The sequence below is a fragment of the Anabrus simplex genome, chromosome 8 (genome assembly GCF_040414725.1).
Source record: "Anabrus simplex isolate iqAnaSimp1 chromosome 8, ASM4041472v1, whole genome shotgun sequence".
NCBI classification, from domain to species: Eukaryota; Metazoa; Arthropoda; class Insecta; order Orthoptera; family Tettigoniidae; genus Anabrus; species Anabrus simplex.
In genome coordinates, this window is record NC_090272.1 from 181,408,135 (window position 1) to 181,421,938 (window position 13,804).

Consider the following 13,804-nt stretch of genomic DNA (forward strand, 5'->3'; position numbering starts at 1 on the left):
TAAGTTAGAAGTAACAGACATGAAAGTAGCAAGAATGATTGCTGGTACAAATAGGTGGGAACAATGGCAGGAGGACACTTTGAATGAGGAGATAAAGGCTAATTTAGGAATGAACTTGATGGATGAAGCTGTACTCATAAACAGGCTTCGGTGGTGGGGTCATGCGAGGCGAATGGAGGAGGATAGGTTACCGAGGAGAATAATGGACTCTGCTATGGAGGGTAAGAGAAGTAGAGGTAGACCAAGAAGACGACGATGGTTAGACTCGGTTTCTAACAATTTAATGATAAGAGGTATAGAACTAAATGAGGCCACAACACTAGTTTCAAATAGAGGATAGTGGCGACGTTTAGTGAATTCACAGAGGCTTGCAGACTGAATGCTGAAAGGCGTAACAGTCTATAATGATAATGTATGTACAAGATATTCTAGTGTTCTACTGCTCGTTCATAATCTAACACCGGGGCACATGGAGTGGCACACGGGTTGCTGACGTCATGGGGAATCGAGTGCTCTTGTGCGATTCCACCGCTCGCGCATGACACTACGATGTAGTCAAGCTAAACCTTTCAACTCTGATGAAATTGATGCAGTTATGATAATGAAGATTTATCATTTAAATAAATGGTTTTACAGTATTTACAGTTTAGTTTGAAGCACGCAATGATTTAAATATGTATTAATATTACCTAATTAGCATGTATCCAGAGATGCCAACTATTATGATTCAATCTTAATAATTACGAATTACCCATCACAATTACGCCTTTACGAATCACACACCTCAAATTACGATTTTTTGTTGATTTTCAAATCTAAGTGTATGAGGTGTTCAAAAGTATGGACAAGGAATGCCATTACAGCTTTAATTCTCAGAATGTTATTTTCGAATTTCTCCGTAATCAATTTTACCCCTATCCTGTCTCTCATTTGAGAATAATTTCGAGTTTTCTCGCGCCGAATTCAGTGTGTGCTTCCATTACCGGAGAAATTGCCACCTGTGAAGTGGTATATCTTGCGGAGCTGTTGTCTTTGTTCGTCACATGACCAGACTTCCTTGAAATATGCGAGTTGTTTTGCTTTTGTTTTGGCGGCGAAGTGGTGGATACTGTGTGCGTGACTGTTGAAATATTTATTGCGATTTTGGTTGCCAAATTTACATATATTGCTCTTGTAGGATAAATGCTAATCGTGTGTTCCAAATGTGAAAGGTTTGAAATAATGAAGCGTTTTATTGTGCAGGAAAATGCGTGTGGTGACGTTACCGTGATTAGTGATGCTAGTAATAAACTAAAAATAGTTCAAAAATTTAGGTCGGAATACTCGAAAGAATGGCCCTGTTTATTGCGTTCCTCAAAAACTCATTCGCGCGTGTTTTTGTAGTGTGTGTGTAGCCGCGAATTTTCAGTTGCGTATGGTGACGAAGATCAAGACTGAGTTCTGTGCTAATATGAACACCGGGTTACGTAGCGCATACCTATCTACGAAATGTCACTGTAATATTTGTCCCAAATAGAACATAATTGCTTTTACATAAATAAACTCGAAAATATGTGGTAAATTAAGAAATAGTACGAAATGTTTTACTTGAAGAGAATGATATGGATACATACTTTACTACCTTACAACTATTTTTTTCTGCTACGTCGCAGCTCTTCCGTATGTGTTTTTTGTCTCAACACTTTCGTGTGTGATGTCTTTGCTCACTGAAGTTGTTTGTATTAATTAGGTGTCGTTTTCTTCATGTTGCTCATTCGTTTTGTGCTCTAACTCATTCATAAATTATATATTTACTGGTCCAGGGATCATGCTATTTTCCTTTCAACAAAAGAGTAATATATTTATTTTGCTGTTTGAGCTGCCCGCGCTAGTCATATGGACAAAGATAATGAGAATTCACAGACAGCACTCCCATTCGACAGTGCTAGCCCTGGACCTCAAGAAAGAAACAAGAGACGGCACGAGAAGCGGAATACTACACAAGTGAGTCCTGTCTAAAGAACGTATACCGCAGATTTTTCACTTCATTTCACTTCATGATTATGTTGCATTTGGGACAAATATTACAGTGGCATTTCGTAGATAGGTATGCGCTACATAACCTGAACACCGAACTGTTAAGTGCTCTGTTAGTGCAGAGGAAGCACGCGATATCAAACGGAATAGCATGTCACCAGTGGTACGTTTACCAAACAGCAACTACAAGCTGCTAAGGGCAGCAACTACAGTACTCAACAAAAGAAATGATCCTTCAACCTACCTCAGATATGTACAGCAGATCACCTGTTACTTTAGCGGGTAAGAATCATACACTCTTTATATGCCAGTCTTTGAATATCTGGTTGATTTGTATGTTGTTCATTAATTTTTCAATGATATGTACGTTAGTAAGATCTCAAAGAAATAAAATTCTACTGCCGCCTCGCCCGTCACCCCCGCCCCGGTGACCGAACGGCTACATTACGAATTGCCTTTCTTGAAAGTTGGCATCTCTGTGTATCTAGGTTATGTTAGCCGGGCGGTCCTAGGGAGAACACTGCTCTATATATCACTAATCAGAAAAATGGAAGGGATCGAACAGTTTGAAAAATGAAGGTATCGGCCAAAGAAAGATAAGGGCCATAAAGGGCATTAAAATGAGACTCCCCAGGCCTCGATAATTAATAGCGTTGGGGTCAGAAAAGAACAAGTGTTGACCAAGGGAGGTAGGATAGTTGAAAGTGAGGAGCCTGGCACAAGTTTGAAGCACTGCCAGGGCCCAGCTAATGGCCCCGTGTTTGCCAACCCACTAACCCAAGTTCACAGCCCCTGGGGTGCCTTTTAGTTGACTCCTACGACAAGCAGGGTATACTGTGGATGTTATTCTACTACCCCCACGAATATGGGGATAGGTAAAGAATGCCCCAGAAAGAAGATGAAGACTTGATTTTTGGTGCCAAGTGTAGGGCTTATTTGAAAGGTGATTTGAGTATTAGTAACAAGGATTAGTTTTATTCCTCTGTTGTAGTTTTATGTTGTAGCTTGTAATTACATTGTGTCAAAATTTCCTCTTGGTGACAAATTTTTGAAACGTGCAGAGGATGCTAATTTAAATCTGAGACAAAGCGCTTCATTTTCATCTATAGAATATTTGATCAATAGACTTCCCAAAATTGTGGTTTTTTACAGCCAAAACTGGTTTGAATGTTTTTGCGGAGGACCGAAAAAATGTCATAAAGGGGGAACATGCTAAAAAATTAAGATCAATTACACTGTTAAAATTAAGGTTGGATTTTAATATGAAAATAATTATTTTGAAAACAAAGAAAGATGTTTACAGTTATAATTTATGAACTGAATAAAGAGGTACATTTTAAGAACACCGACATATCAAGGAGAAATTTTTCTTAGAGAGATGCGAACTATAAATGTTACAATTATATTTAAAGTTATCGTAGGTATGTCCAATATCTGGGCGATTTGCACATGTTTAATGTAAGGATTTGCTTCCGCTTTTTTCAGTAAACTTTATTTTTCATCATCTGTAAACTCTCTAGCTTTCTTCTCTGTAACTACGTTCTGCGATCCACTACGCGTAAGTACTGTAAGTCTAATGTATGTACGTTGTTGCACAATTCACTCACGAACGTAAAATTAAGCACCAACAGGTCACAAACTACTGTTGCGTGATCCAAACGCACACCCACATCAAAGACTGGCTTGAGACTGACCCGTCCCTCTGTTGTAGGCCAACACGCTCGGGCCGTGAAATTAAGTTTTCCACAAAATCCTCACCCAGGCCAGTTGTCGCTGGTGTATTGTGCACGAAACGTGTCCAGGAACGCTAATTAAAATTTTTTGGGAATTACTAAGATATTAAAGAGTAACGTAAATGTGCTATCCGGGTTTCTTTAACATTTATTCAATAGGACAAGGTCTGGGACTAAGGAATAATGACATAATAACCAGGGAAACATGCTAGATAGGGGCGTCTTATCCAATTTTGACTGTATCTGATGACATGAAATTGTATTAGGATTGATGTTACTTGGAGTAACATTGCAAATTTAAAGAATGAAAGTGCTCAAATGAAGTATAACACACTCTAAGATTATATATGTTAATTTATTAATGCCACATTGTAATACACAAACAGAAAGAATCTTTAGCATTGTAAGAAAAAATCAAATTGAATTTTGGTCCTCATTAAGTACAAATACTTTGTCATCACTCCTCATTGAGTAACCAAAGATGGCATCAGATTGTGCTATATGTTTCAAGAAAAGATTCATTGAGAAGCAGTCAGAAGAGGCGAAGCATGCCACAACACAATATTTACACCAGAATAACTTAATCAGTTAAAAGAGGGGGCATTTCACAACATATATTTACACCAGAATAACTAAAATGGTATTTAATAATATGTATATTTCTTTTTGGTTAGTTATATTTTAAAAGTAAAAATTCGAGGTGCCCGTGACAATGCTTCCCTTTACTCTGAGATTACCTTAATAACTGATTTCCCATTTTAGAGATCGGCAGTTCTGTCTTTGATATCGTTTTCTCACTACGTGCAATAACGAGCTCCTAGTGAACATTTTAAGGCGGTATCGGAGTCTGCTAGTAATACCCGTGGAGTTGTGTACTGTGAACAAAATTCAAAATGAAAGGCAAGAGGATGTTTTCATAGTAAATGCATAAATAATGTGGCTGGTAGCTATTGTTAACTCATTAGAAATAAAGTCTGAAGATACTCTTTGGGCTGAAGTAAACGATCGATTAATCTTCATCCTAAGTACTGAAATTAAGCAAGAATGAGAACACATCAAGAATGCATCACTGATTTCAGAGGTTAGTTTATATTTTCTCGTGTTTGGTTAAATTTTTTAAAGGCTATTTCTATGTACACTTGTAGGGAAAAGGTTATAATTACTCTACTGGCACTTGAAATGTTTTCATTATACGTATACAGTTAGGTTACGTGACTGTGTTTGAATATAAAAATAGACGTTTGCCACAGAAGCCTCTGGAGAGATAGTTACATTTTTTAAGGATGAAATTGAACATAAGTATTCACGTTGTAACGGAATTAGAAAAATGGGTAAATCATCCAGGGAAACGCAGGTTTTAAACAAACTGATTCTTTTCATGCCAATTTTAATGTGTGCTGTTTTAAAAAAAAAGAAAGCTCCTTTTATGAAAAATCAGATGTAACAAAAATCCACTATAACCAGTAAATCTTTCGCTGTTATGGATTCTCGCTAGAGCAGACTTCTACTGTACCTGTTGATTCCCACTAATTACAAATGGAAAGAAATTGTAAAATATAGGTTTTAGACTTGCTCAATATTTTGTCTGATACTACAGTTTGGTGAATAAAAAGTTTACTGAAATTTAGTTTCCCGGTATCTCTCTCTCCTGTTGCCTTGTACAATTTTAAGGTGTTTTGAACCTGCCTGTTCACATCCATGCACTGAATGCAGTCGGCGGGTTGGGGTCTACGTTACGTAGTTATGAGCGTGACTAGATCCATACTCGTCTACGGCTTCCAGTCATAACAGTGTGCTTGCCATTCCATGGCTACCTGTTTTACCTTTTTGTCTCTTAATGTACAATATGCAAATAGTGGAACTTAATAATAAAATCCACACATTACCTTGTTTGCTCAAAATTAGACAGTGTATACCACATTATAGAGGTGCCAGAGACTTTGTTTAAATGAAACCTAAAACGTACCATGCTCTAGTATGATATTGGTAATGCTCTGCATATCCCATGTATTGCTTGGTTAATGTGCAAGAACATGCTACTCTTATTTATGTAGTGAATACAGAATACAGCAACTCCAGTATTTGTTGAACCAAACGCAGGTTTTAAACAAACTGATTGTTGTTTCATACCAATTTTAATGTGTGCTGTTTAAAAAAAAAAAAAAGAAAACTCCTTTTATGACAAAGCAGATGTAACAAAAATCCGCTATAACAAGTAAATCTTTCGCTGTTATGAATTCTCGCTAGAGCTGACTTCTACTGTACCTCTTGATTCCTACTAATCACAAATGGAAATAAATAGTAAAATATAGGTTTTAAACTTACTAAATATTTTGTCTGATACTACAGTTAGGTGTCTTCTTTATTAATAAAATGTTTACTGAAATTTAGTTTCCCGGTATCTCTTTCTCCTGTTGCCTTGTACAAATTTAAGGTGTTTCGAACTTGCCTGTTCACAACCTTAGCACTGAATGCAGTCGGCGGGTTGGGGTCTACGTTACGTAGTTATGAGCGTGACTAGATCCATACTCGTCTACGGCTTCCAGTCATAACAGTGTGCTTGCCATTCCATGGCTAACTGTTTTACCTTTTTTGTATCTTAATGTATAATATGCAAATAGTGGAATGTAATAATAAAATCCACACATTACCTTGTTTGCTCAAAATTAGACTGTATATACCACATTACAGAGGTGCCAGAGACTTTGTTGGAATGAAACCTAAAGCGTACCATGCAGGAGCATGATATTGGTAATGCTCTGCATATCCCATGTTTTCCTTGGTTAATGTGCAAGAACATGTTACACTTATTTATGTAGTGAATGCAGAATACAGCAACTCCAGTATTTGTTGACCCAAAGTCTATGAGGTATGTGTCACATAAATGTCTACTAAAATAATTGCCTTGGATTTTGTATAATTTTCAGTATCTATGGTTGAGGGGATAAAATCATAACCTTCCAAACTCTGCAATGGGTTTTACACTGTGATTAGTGTTTGAATTGAAGACCTATATTCAGTTACAATGTTGTGGGTTTTTTTTTTTAAATGTGAATATGGAAAATCCAAAGGGCTATTTTTTGATAATGTAGATTAGGTAATCAACTTTAGTATGGTCCAAAAACAGCAGTGATTTTGAAAGAGCCAAAAAACTAAATACACTTATTGAAAGACGGTGTTGTATTTGATATAATAATTTAACCTACTAGTGTACAAGAACAAACCAGCATTGAAGTTATGGTGGACCTTTACTACTGAATTCTATTCACTGTTTATAAGCCTCTCAAAAGTTTTGCCTATGAAATGCCATACAGTAGACATGTGTAGACATTGGATTTGCATGCACTAACAATACCGGAAATATGCTATGTGCTAAATATGTATAATTCATAGATCTAATCGTACTGAATTATCTTTCGTATATGTTTTCCTAGAGGTTGTAGTTCGATTTACAGTAAAAAATGCTGATTTTAAAAAATGTTTGCATGTAAATTTATGATTTTCGGTGAATATCAGTTTGCAGATGACCTTTCAAGATCCACAGATGTTTGGCATAGCTGGAAAAGGCATTATACTTAAAGGGTTGTTGATGCATCCTGAACCAGTTCTGTTTTCAGTTGATACAAGATTATGTACACCATTTAGCTAGCACTTCTAACAACTTATATAATATTTTCTTGTGTTTTGTGTAAACTAGTTATTACACCTGCTGTAGACGGGTTAGTTTCAAAGCTAACAGGATTCCTATCCTTACCAGCTCTTGTGCAGTAATCCCGTCTAGCGGAGGCAAATTGCTTCACGAGAGACCTCACTTTATGTCCTAAGTGACCAGACTGCTGGAAAGACTACAGCTTGTGATGTTCAACTGAATGGCTTAGCTGCAGGATAAATAAGTCAGAAGATTAGGTTTTTATGGTTTGAGACTCTTAGACCTCCACCCACCCCCGTCCCTTTGTGTACTAGCGTGTTGTGAAACATGTCTGATAATCTGTGATATTATGGTGGCAGTGGTAGCATGTCGAGAACTTCTTAAAGTTCTTGAGAAAACACGTGTTAAGAGTGTGGAAGCATTGGTCTTTGGCTATCACTGTAGGTGGGCAGGGCATGTGCGCCATATGAACGACACCAGACTACCGTTGAGAAGTTACATGATGGTTCACCCTTTCAGTACTATTAAAATAAGAAATGTAAGGTTACATTCCTACTTAATTATAATTGGTACCGGTTTCGACCAATATTCTTGGTCGTCATATATCTTTTTTCAACTTACTAGTGAACTCGCTTCAATACGGAACACTATGAAATTCTTATCTCTTAATACCAGACTACCGTGCCAAACCCTCAATTGTGAACCTGACTCCAGTTCGAGACCACGAGGGGTCGGCCATGGCGGAAAGTTCACTGTAACGCAGGCATTTGGAGACAAAGCAGCAGTGTCACCTCTAGAGTTATTTCCATAAAACAGGGAAGGTGTGCGCGAAATTTTAACAACATAGTACGTAAGTTGCATTGTATATTTGCTTTTTAAATGTGTCAACTATTCGTGCGCCACCCTGTATATAGGTTAGAATTTTGGTAGAATATTGAAAATAGGGTTTTTATATTCCTGCGTGCCAGGAGCTTTACTGAAATGGTTTAAATGCATGCTATAAGCTATAGTTACAATGCCAGTTATGATCAGGGACAGTAGAGTGAAAATATTTCTGTTTTATTTTGGGCCTAATATGGATAACACAACAAAGCTTCATTCTTTGAAGGAACAATTAGTAAATTTGACAGAAGGTGATATTCTCAACATCAGAACTCCTTCGGTGAGTGAGGATGAGTTCTCTGATAACACTAGTGATCATTTGGATTTTCAACCCAGTTTATTGGCAGAGGAAATTCCATCTTAGAGTGACGAAGAGGGCAGTGGTGAAAAGAACGTAGTTCAGGCAAATGCTATTTCTCCAACTTCACCCCATCATTCTGCACCTCCTGAGTCAGATTCACATGCCGCTACTGTTCATACAACAAAGAAGAGAGATTTGCTATGGCGCAGAGGATCTCGGTCCTGGTGCAAATAAACAGTTCAGTGGTAGTAATTATCTTCCCTCTTCATTGACTGAATTATGCACACCATATGATTTCTGCAGTTACTTCTTTACTAATGATCTATTAAATCATATTGCAGACCAAACTAACATTTATGCTAAACAAATAAACCCCAATAATACATTCAAGTAAACTCATGGGATATAAGGAAATTCTTAAGGGTTTGTATCATATCATTTGTCGTTCCTACGAGAAATACTAGAAACTTACGGAATAGTGATGTAGGGGTAAGCATCATAACTGAAGCAATTCCAATGAATGCCTTTGAGAGACTCAGACGGTATTTGCATTTTAATGATAATATTGCAGAAATACCTTATGTGCAGCCAAACTATGACAATCTTCATAAAATACATCCTGTTTATGATACCCTGAAGTTGAAGTTCAGTTCAATACATACGGAAGAGATTTGAGTGTTGATGAAAAGATGTGTGCTACTGAAGGAAGACATCATTTGAAACAGTATACGCCTGATAAACTACATAAGTATGGTTACAAATTTTATCTTGAGTGGAATGTCAGGTTACTGTTATGTGATGGAGATATCAACAGGACAAGAAAATGATCCCTCCAAACGTCCACTTTCAGAACCTGATATTGGTGCTAGTGGCAACATAGTAGTTCGGTTGACAAGAATAGTGCCTAGAAACCAGTACCATAAGGTTTATTTTGACAACTTTTATACATCGATTCACGTGATGTTATATCTGCCAGGGGAAGGCATACTCTCTCTAGGGACAGTGAGGCGAAACAGGATAACAGGGTGTAAGCTACCGACCGATTCAGACGTAAAGAAAGAACCAAGGGGTACAACATTCGAATGTGTGACCAGTTTAGAAGATGGTGTACCAAACTTTCCAACACTATGTGGAAGGATAATAAGTGTGTCTTGCTACTTTTAACATTTACTGGAAATGAACCAATGAGTCAAGTGCAAAGATTTAATCGAAAGGAAAGGATAATTATGCTTGTTGTTGAAAGTGGCCTATCTTCTAAGGTCATCAGCCCCTAATGGTACAAGATGGACGACATAAGATGATTAAAATTTTAAAATATATCCACCGACTAGTTTAAAATAAGTGGTGATGAAAAATGATTGTGAAATTTAAACAATCAGTGGATCTAATTTGCAATGTCTTATTTTCTATTAAAATTATAGAAAAAGCATGTGACAATGGAATAAGGCATTGACTGGAAGTACAGTTATATATATATATTAAATATATTAAATTCAAGTTAGAAGTTAAAATAACACATTAAAACATTAAAATATGCAAACACGAACTAAAACAGAGTCAATGGGATAAAAGCGCAGTTAACACAAATACACTAGGACAAAGGACATTATTACACAGGATAAAGAAAGACAATTATCCCTCATAAAACAGATGACTAGGTCTGCTGACTGCTCGTCATCTCGCAGGATGAAGGAGATGGTACTCGAGAGTTCTAGCCTACGGCGCAGATCGACCAGGTCCATGCACTCTATAAGGATGTGCACCACGGTAAGATGATTGCCGCAGGTACTCACCAGAGGGGGCGACTCCTGTCAGTAAATGGAAGTGCGTTAATATACCGTGGCCGATCCGAAGACGACATAATATCACTGCTTCCCACCGAGAAGACTGAAGGGAAGTCGTCCATACCTTCATTGTACCTTTTATTGCTTTCAGGTTATTTGGAAGTGGGGTGGCCTGCCACTCCATCTCCCAATAGGACATAACCAAATGTCTCAGCGGAGACATAGAATTTGAAAACTTAACAAGTCAACAAGTCAAAATCAGGTACAAAAACAAATTTACAAGAGTTAGGGGATAATTACAAGATCTGGGCTTCGAGCCCCACAATGACAATCCTTGAGCTATTAGCCCAACTTTACCAAGGTACAGAATTAAACAAAGGGGCAGAAAACCCCATCATGATAAGGAGCACTTGCTCCTAACTAGAATGTTAAGCCTCCTAGAGGTGCACAGGAATCAAATTTAGAAAAGAGCAGACCTGCTCTCAATAGTTCAAGCCTATCAGGAGGCCATAAGCAGACCTTACACTCAACTGCCCTTAAGGCAAACTTATAAATCAACAGGGGCAACTTGTACCCAATCTACTGGGCCTTAGTGTGCAAAACAAGGTTAATTTAAATGGCCCAAACCAAAGGGGATGGAGGCTTAAATTTTGCACTCCTACACAAAGTTTTTGTCTTAAAACGTATATGGCGCTAGGCCGATAATACAGGGGCTAATCCCAAGCTAGGGAGGTGACCCATATGAGAAAACTTTACTACATTTAAGGAGAGAAGAACGGTTATGAAAACATAATCGCCTCCATTCCAAAATGAAGGGGAGTTCGAGAGGGTGAAGCACTCTCTATCCCCGCTTTACAGTAAAAGATTGGTAGTTTTTACATAGACTGAAAGGAAATTTACATTTTAAAAAGGTGGGTTACATATTAAAGGTTTTGAACCTTCCCCGAGAGTTAGACTGCTGAGCTAGCAAGAAATAAAGATGTTAAAAGGCCGTTACCTTGTAGAAGAACTGCTGCTTGAAGAGAGAGGCGCTTCCCGCCCCCTGCTACATATCCACACACTAAGTTAGATGTTACTGAAGTGGCACCGAGACAAGAAAATCAGCAGTTTTTATACCCTCGTGGAAAATTCGAGACCTTTCAGGAATGAGTAGGCACACCCCCTCAATTTATTGGGTCGCTAAAAGTTATACATCAACATCGAAGAAGAAAGACACTATTGGTCAGAAATTAATTACAAAAATTAGTGATTGGTTAAATTCAAAACAGGTGGAAAGAAAGGATAACTGTTGCCAAACCACAGAACAAAATTTAGTAAAAACAAAACTTAGGAATACAAAATTTCTTCAGGAGAGTACATTCCATTACACCAGAGTGTATTACCATAGTTTTTGGTAGAGACATCTGTTAGAGAATGTCCACACTTCTTGATCCATGAAAAACAAAAGCAAATCAAAAACACCCAGTGACCTCTTCTGATAACTAGTAGAGTTAGTTCAGTGGTAAAGTTCCGGGTTTCTCCAGTAGAGGAGTTTCAATTGGCGCAAGATTTGAACTTGCGTCGCGTAGAGTTGTACCGCCCGGTACACAGTGCATGGAAGAAAGTGTTGGCGCTCATTGGACAGTGCGTACCGCAGAGCTTTACAGATAGCATAGAGCTCTGATGTGTACATACTACAGGTTTCCGGGAGAGCGAAAAGAAACCTATCATTGTCAACAACAAACGCACAGCCCACCTTCGTTTTTATCCTAGAACCATCCGTGTGAGCAACGACTGAACCTGGATGCCGGCCAACAGCGGACAGGAAGAGCCTGCGATAAATCGAAGGGTCAGTGTGCAGATCCAGGATTATTTCAGGTCGTCCTGTTATCCACGGAGGTACCCCACTTGGTTGTCCGACAAGGCAAGGAACCGGAGGTATATCAAACAATATGCGACTGCTATCCAAGCGTATTCCAACCGGCCACGTTGCTTGAAGACAAGCAGCGTTCAACCGACGGTTTCCATACACTCATACATCTTTATTTATAATTTAAAAGTGCATATGTAATCATTTTAAAAATAAAGCTCAATGCATAGTGTACCCTTTTGGCACATTTTAGAAAAGGATAAAAAATATCAAGAATTTTTCTAGTATTTTTCCTAAATGCTGGGGCTGTACCTTAATTAAGGCCACGGCCGCTTCCTTCCCACTCCTAGCCCTTTCCTGTCCTATCGTCGCCGTAAGACCTATCTGTGTCGGTGCGACGTAAAACAACTAGCAAAAAAAAAAAAATTTTTCCTTGGTTTTATTTACATGTCCCGATCTATATAAATTTTTTTAAATTCAAAAAGGGTTAAGGAAATTAAAATGAACTTAATGTATAGGGCTGTATTAGCACGCATTGTATGATTAATCCCAGATCAGTGTCCCCGCCTTCCAAACACGGTCACGAATGCTATCCCTTGTGATATGGAGGGGTATGGCTTGCCCAGAGGGCAGATAAAAAAACTAATGGAGAATGTGGTTAATATGCATGTAACTTACTACAGTTTATAGACCATGTCACACCGGTAAATGGCAGTTAAGGTAGCAGTGAATGAATGTAGATATAAAAATGAAAATAGGCATGTATTAATGAGGCACTTCCAAGCAAGCTTGAAATTTGCTAGCTGAGAACCATTACTTGGCATTGCCCATTATAAAGATGGATGATTTTATATATTCAGAAAATGATTGGTGAGATTGAGATGAATACATGTGTGAATTACTATTGTGTGAATCACTATTTCAGAGGTGCCAACTATTACGGATTGTCCGTAATTATTACGGATTTCACCTCACGATTAGAGTTACGGTCAAAGGGGAAATTATTACGGAAAAGCTGACATTATCGCGAACAAATAATTTTCGACGCAAACAAAAGAAAGAAAACAATGTTCAAGCCTTTCTCCTAAATCGTCTTTAATTCAATGCTTGTGAGTTGGCAAGAATACTTACTCGATCATGACTTCCTTTTGCTACCCATAAGCGTTGTAAAATTCATTGCGAATGAAGGAGCTCAGGCGCTGCTCTTCTCCACTACAAATCCTTCAGTAATGTGTATTTGCTGTGTTAAGTGTACCTGACAGGTTACAGAAAGATTGAGAAAGAAGTGAGGCCTACATTAAGCACATCTGCACTGGTATCGCTTATGGTTCAGAAAGCGAAAATGTCATCGCAGTTGGAAGGATGCTTCAAGAAAAACTACACTGAAAAGCAGCTGCTGCGTGAGAAACAATCTACAAGGAATGTTTTATCACAGAGCCAACAGGTTTCGTGCAAATGTTATTGTGTAATATGTTATAGTTTTGGATAGATTGCTAGAGGGAAGGGCGAAAGGGGGTGTCGTCATCAAGAAGGAAGGAGCATGCTTTGGACTTGACTCGAAATTTTTCTCGGGGGCGGAGGGCGATTACT

General features: G+C 38.1%; 1 protein-coding gene across 4 annotated transcripts in view; it reads left to right on the forward strand.

The window, feature by feature from the left end:
- Positions 1–13,804, forward strand: part of PolA2 (DNA polymerase alpha subunit B) — a 153,242-nt gene that overhangs the window by 46,694 nt on the left and 92,744 nt on the right. The window lies entirely within an intron of this gene.